General features: G+C 53.1%; 1 protein-coding gene and 9 non-coding genes across 10 annotated transcripts in view; 3 read left to right on the top strand and 7 right to left on the bottom strand.

Moving 5' to 3' along the window:
• Positions 1-5,000, top strand: part of LOC141326018 (uncharacterized) — a 301,935-nt gene that overhangs the window by 194,631 nt on the left and 102,304 nt on the right. The gene's annotated exons all lie outside the window — the stretch shown is intronic.
• On the bottom strand, positions 111-192 carry trnas-uga (transfer RNA serine (anticodon UGA)). The gene has a single exon. It is a non-coding gene; the product is annotated as a tRNA-Ser (tRNA).
• LOC141327341 (U5 spliceosomal RNA) lies at positions 1,030-1,143 on the top strand. Its single transcript, XR_012354642.1, has one exon. It is a non-coding gene; the product is annotated as a U5 spliceosomal RNA (small nuclear RNA).
• trnas-aga (transfer RNA serine (anticodon AGA)) lies at positions 1,721-1,802 on the bottom strand. The gene has a single exon. It is a non-coding gene; the product is annotated as a tRNA-Ser (tRNA).
• On the bottom strand, positions 2,066-2,138 carry trnak-uuu (transfer RNA lysine (anticodon UUU)). The gene has a single exon. It is a non-coding gene; the product is annotated as a tRNA-Lys (tRNA).
• On the bottom strand, positions 2,316-2,397 carry trnas-uga (transfer RNA serine (anticodon UGA)). The gene has a single exon. It is a non-coding gene; the product is annotated as a tRNA-Ser (tRNA).
• LOC141327365 (U5 spliceosomal RNA) lies at positions 3,237-3,351 on the top strand. The gene has a single exon (XR_012354665.1). It is a non-coding gene; the product is annotated as a U5 spliceosomal RNA (small nuclear RNA).
• On the bottom strand, positions 3,928-4,009 carry trnas-aga (transfer RNA serine (anticodon AGA)). Its single transcript has one exon. It is a non-coding gene; the product is annotated as a tRNA-Ser (tRNA).
• trnak-uuu (transfer RNA lysine (anticodon UUU)) lies at positions 4,273-4,345 on the bottom strand. The gene has a single exon. It is a non-coding gene; the product is annotated as a tRNA-Lys (tRNA).
• On the bottom strand, positions 4,523-4,604 carry trnas-uga (transfer RNA serine (anticodon UGA)). Its single transcript has one exon. It is a non-coding gene; the product is annotated as a tRNA-Ser (tRNA).

Raw genomic sequence — 5,000 nt, 5'->3', positions numbered from 1 at the left:
CTCACTTGCCACAGGAGCTACGGGACAAAGGCCGCACGCAATTACGTCAGAGAGAGCGAAGGCCAAACCACCGTCGCAAAAAGCTAAAGGCAAAAGGGGGAATGCCCGACCGTAGTCGGCAGGGTTCCAACCTGCGCGGGGAGACCCCAATGGATTTCAAGTCCATCGCCTTAACCTCTCGGCCACGACTACGCCTGCATGTGGACCGCCTGCTCTCGTCTCGAGGCGGGCAGCACAGGATGCCGCCGAGCTTCAGGCGCAAAATCCAACTGAAGGGTGAGTTGGCAAAAAGAAGCTGGACGTCCCCGTCGCTCAACGACAAAGGGCTGCCATGACCCGGATTCGAGCATTCTTATCTGACCGCTTAAATCTGGCACCGAGGGCCCGTGTTGGTGGTATTGTGGTGAGCATAGCTGCCTTCCAAGAAGTTGACCCGGGTTCGATTCCTGGCCAATGCACAGTTTTTGGCTGCGGTTGACCTCGAAGCAGAACTCCTTCTGTGACCTCTGTCTGCAACAAAAGCTTTTGGATGAGTCGTTCAACAGCAGCAAAGAACTAGGTCTCCTCGTTGGGGAATCTAACCCCGGTCTTCCACGTGACAGGGGGAGATACTGTCCACCATACTAACGAAGAGTTGCGCTTGCTGTTCTTCGCTCCCAGCACACGCGACTGCACCCAACTTGCCAAAACGAGCCCCTACTCCATGAAATACCAGATTGACCCGCCACGAGCTAAAGTCTCTCAATATCTTGAATGCTACACATTACAGTGGGTCATTATTTGGACCGCTTTATTTCATTTAATATTTTTTTTGGCCTCTAATACGGGGGCATGAAAAAAGAGATGACATTACCTTGATCGGGTTTGTGAATACTGGGTGAGGGAAGGGACTTTCATAACTTTTACTTCTCCCATTTGGGGTGAGGGGGGTGACGAAAATCATGTTGTCAGGTGTCGGCACCCTAGATTACCCTTGGTGAGCGTAGTGGTTTACCACAGTGAGCGCACAGGTCCAAGGGCATAGAGACAAATCTCGAGTTTCTCGTCATCAGCGCATAAATCTTTCGCCTTTTACTAAAGATTTCCGTGGAGGGGAACCTTTGCGAGTGACCTGTATTTTTGGGGCTCTGCTCACAGCAGAGCTACACTAGAGTGTCAAGAGCAGAGTCAATCTGGCCACCCGCCAGCGTGCAGTGGAACGAAGCGCGCCTCGTCATGGTCTGTGTTTGCAGCCTTTGCGCTTCCAGCTTCGCAGCTTCAAATTTCTTTAGCCAGCATGGAAAGACAACGCTCTCTCGTCCATGACGCGAGAAAAACTCTGGACGGGCTCAAACAAAGATGGCTTTTAGCTCTTTTGGCCCTATCAGTGACTCGTGCACTTCGAGCCTTCTTTGTTGACCCCGAAAGCCAGCCTCTGCTGCCTGCGTTGTTGGTATAGTTTAACTGGCACCGCACCCGTACGAAAAATGGAGGTGGCAGAAAGGAGCTCAGTGAACAAAAAGCCTGCCGTGACCCGGATTCGCTGCGGCCACAACGCAGAGTACTCTCCACTATACGATCACGGCGCCCCACTGGCTCACATCTGGTGGTGCCGGCCGTCCGAATTGAAAAAAAAAGGACTAGCGGCGCTTTTTATTACTGTGGAGAGAGGGCACACAAATCCGTGCTAGGGACACGGAAGAAAAGGGCCCGGCCACTTCTCCTCAGCACCGGCGAAGAGCGCAGTCGGCAGGATTCGAACCTGCGCGGGGAGACCCCAATGGATTTCTAGTCCATCGCCTTAACCACTCGGCCACGACTACGGCGGCCCCGACGTCCTCTGTCCCGTTGTCAACCTCAAAGTTGGCTGAAAAAACAATGAACTGGCTACCGCTTTACTGAAATCGCCTAGCATAAAACTCCTAAAGGGGAAAACAGCCCACCACAAGCAACGAAACATTCATGAAGGGGCAGCATAGCAAACACTCTATGTGAACTCTATTAGATCTTTAAGCGTACGCCGCCACACGGCAGAGCTGGACCGGCACGACTGCAAGCTGAGGGCGACAACAAGAAGATGGCCCTTCGCCCGAACAGGGACTTGAACCCTGGACCCTCAGATTAAAAGTCTGATGCTCTACCGACTGAGCTATCCAGGCTCTTGTGTTTTGTGCGCCTCTTACTTTTTATATAAGAACACTTTCTCCACAAGCCGCCCAGCAGAAGCTCACTTGCCACAGGAGCTACGGGACAAAGGCCGCACGCAATTACGTCAGAGAGAGCGAAGGCCAAACCACCGTCGCAAAAAGCTAAAGGCAAAAGGGGGAATGCCCGACCGTAGTCGGCAGGGTTCCAACCTGCGCGGGGAGACCCCAATGGATTTCAAGTCCATCGCCTTAACCTCTCGGCCACGACTACGCCTGCATGTGGACCGCCTGCTCTCGTCTCGAGGCGGGCAGCACAGGATGCCGCCGAGCTTCAGGCGCAAAATCCAACTGAAGGGTGAGTTGGCAAAAAGAAGCTGGACGTCCCCGTCGCTCAACGACAAAGGGCTGCCATGACCCGGATTCGAGCATTCTTATCTGACCGCTTAAATCTGGCACCGAGGGCCCGTGTTGGTGGTATTGTGGTGAGCATAGCTGCCTTCCAAGAAGTTGACCCGGGTTCGATTCCTGGCCAACGCACAGTTTTTTGGCTGCGGTTGACCTCGAAGCAGAACTCCTTCTGTGACCTCTGTCTGCAACAAAAGCTTTTGGATGAGTCGTTCAACAGCAGCAAAGAACTAGGTCTCCTCGTTGGGGAATCTAACCCCGGTCTTCCACGTGACAGGGGGAGATACTGTCCACCATACTAACGAAGAGTTGCGCTTGCTGTTCTTCGCTCCCAGCACACGCGACTGCACCCAACTTGCCAAAACGAGCCCCTACTCCATGAAATACCAGATTGACCCGCCACGAGCTAAAGTCTCTCAATATCTTGAATGCTACACATTACAGTGGGTCATTATTTGGACCGCTTTATTTCATTTAATATTTTTTTTGGCCTCTAATACGGGGGCATGAAAAAAGAGATGACATTACCTTGATCGGGTTTGTGAATACTGGGTGAGGGAAGGGACTTTCATAACTTTTACTTCTCCCATTTGGGGTGAGGGGGGTGACGAAAATCATGTTGTCAGGTGTCGGCACCCTAGATTACCCTTGGTGAGCGTAGTGGTTTACCACAGTGAGCGCACAGGTCCAAGGGCATAGAGACACATCTCGAGTTTCTCGTCATCAGCGCATAAATCTTTCGCCTTTTACTAAAGATTTCCGTGGAGTGGAACCTTTGCGAGTGACCTGTATTTTTGGGGGCTCTGCTCACAGCAGAGCTACACTAGAGTGTCAAAAGCAAAGTCAATCTGGCCACCCGTCAGCGTGCAGTGGAACGAAGCGCGCCTCGTCATGGTCTGTGTTTGCAGCCTTTGCGCTTCCAGCTTCGCAGCTTCAAATTTCTTTAGCCAGCATGGAAAGACAACGCTCTCTCGTCCATGACGCGAGAAAAACTCTGGACGGGCTCAAACAAAGATGGCTTTTAGCTCTTTTGGCCCTATCAGTGACTCGTGCGCTTCGAGCCTTCTTTGTTGACCCCGAAAGCCAGCCTCTGCTGCCTGCGTTGTTGGTATAGTTTAACTGGCACCGCACCCGTACGAAAAATGGAGGTGGCAGAAAGGAGCTCAGTGAACAAAAAGCCTGCCGTGACCCGGATTCGCTGCGGCCACAACGCAGAGTACTCTCCACTATACGATCACGGCGCCCCACTGGCTCACATCTGGTGGTGCCGGCCGTCCGAATTGAAAAAAAAAGGACTAGCGGCACTTTTTATTACTGTGGAGAGAGGGCACACAAATCCGTGCTAGGGACACGGAAGAAAAGGGCCCGGCCACTTCTCCTCAGCACCGGCGAAGAGCGCAGTCGGCAGGATTCGAACCTGCGTGGGGAGACCCCAATGGATTTCTAGTCCATCGCCTTAACCACTCGGCCACGACTACGGCGGCCCCGACGTCCTCTGTCCCGTTGTCAACCTCAAAGTTGGCTGAAAAAACAATGAACTGGCTACCGCTTTACTGAAATCGCCTAGCATAAAACTCCTAAAGGGGAAAACAGCCCACCACAAGCAACGAAACATTCATGAAGGGGCAGCATAGCAAACACTCTATGTGAACTCTATCAGATCTTTAAGCGTACGCCGCCACACGGCAGAGCTGGACCGGCACGACTGCAAGCTGAGGGCGACAACAAGAAGATGGCCCTTCGCCCGAACAGGGACTTGAACCCTGGACCCTCAGATTAAAAGTCTGATGCTCTACCGACTGAGCTATCCAGGCTCTTGTGTCTTGTGCGCCTCTTACTTTTTATATAGGAACACTTTCTCCACAAGCCGCCCAGCAGAAGCTCACTTGCCACAGGAGCTACGGGACAAAGGCCGCACGCAATTACGTCAGAGAGAGCGAAGGCCAAACCACCGTCGCAAAAAGCTAAAGGCAAAAGGGGGAATGCCCGACCGTAGTCGGCAGGATTCCAACCTGCGCGGGGAGACCCCAATGGATTTCAAGTCCATCGCCTTAACCTCTCGGCCACGACTACGCCTGCATGTGGACCGCCTGCTCTCGTCTCGAGGTGGGCAGCACAGGATGCCGCCGAGCTTCAGGCGCAAAATCCAACTGAAGGGTGAGTTGGCAAAAAGAAGCTGGACGTCCCCGTCGCTCAACGACAAAGGGCTGCCATGACCCGGATTCGAGCATTCTTATCTGACCGCTTAAATCTGGCACCGAGGGCCCGTGTTGGTGGTATTGTGGTGAGCATAGCTGCCTTCCAAGAAGTTGACCCGGGTTCGATTCCCGGCCAACGCACAGTTTTTGGCTGCGGTTGACCTCGAAGCAGAACTCCTTCTGTGACCTCTGTCTGCACCAAAAGCTTTTGGATGAGTCGTTCAACAGCAGCAAAGAACTAGGTCTCCTCGTTGGGGAATCTAACCCCGGT

The sequence above is a fragment of the Garra rufa genome, chromosome 2, assembly GCF_049309525.1.
Source record: "Garra rufa chromosome 2, GarRuf1.0, whole genome shotgun sequence".
NCBI classification, from domain to species: domain Eukaryota; kingdom Metazoa; phylum Chordata; class Actinopteri; order Cypriniformes; family Cyprinidae; genus Garra; species Garra rufa.
This window is presented reverse-complemented; position numbering and strand designations above follow the sequence as displayed.